Below are 510 nucleotides of genomic sequence, written 5' to 3' on the forward strand. Positions count from 1 at the left end.
TGCTATTTACTCTAAGCATCATACTGAATCTATAAACGCAATCTGTGTGAAAAACACAGAACTACTAAATAAATAAATAAATTAGTAACAGTAAACACTGTTTAATACAGTAATGAAGATTCATGAACCTAATAAATTAATTGAAGTCACGACAATTCACAGTCAGAATACGTACTCATCAATACAGAATACATTCTCCACCGCGTAAGTGGAGACAGAGCGACACGAGATTATTTACGCGGTTGAACCAGTAGGAATAAACGAGACATGAAAGACAGATATTCTCCTATGTACGTGACCTGACTTATTAGTAACAACTTACTGTTCAATTCACAGCTTCACTAGTTCCAATAAGTTTGACGTAAATGTCTCGCAAATTAATGCATAATTACTAATCCATCCATAAGCATGTAAATTATAGCCGTCCCCTCCTCTCCTCTGCCTACCCTTTCAAAAAAAAAAAGACTGGAGGGAAAAAAGATGTGTTGTCCAATCGGCAACTTGCTCGAG

Source organism: Zootermopsis nevadensis, unplaced genomic scaffold (genome assembly GCF_977971745.1).
Source record: "Zootermopsis nevadensis isolate Lab colony 2312 unplaced genomic scaffold, Znev_1.0 Znev_ptg000008l, whole genome shotgun sequence".
NCBI classification, from domain to species: Eukaryota; Metazoa; Arthropoda; class Insecta; order Blattodea; family Termopsidae; genus Zootermopsis; species Zootermopsis nevadensis.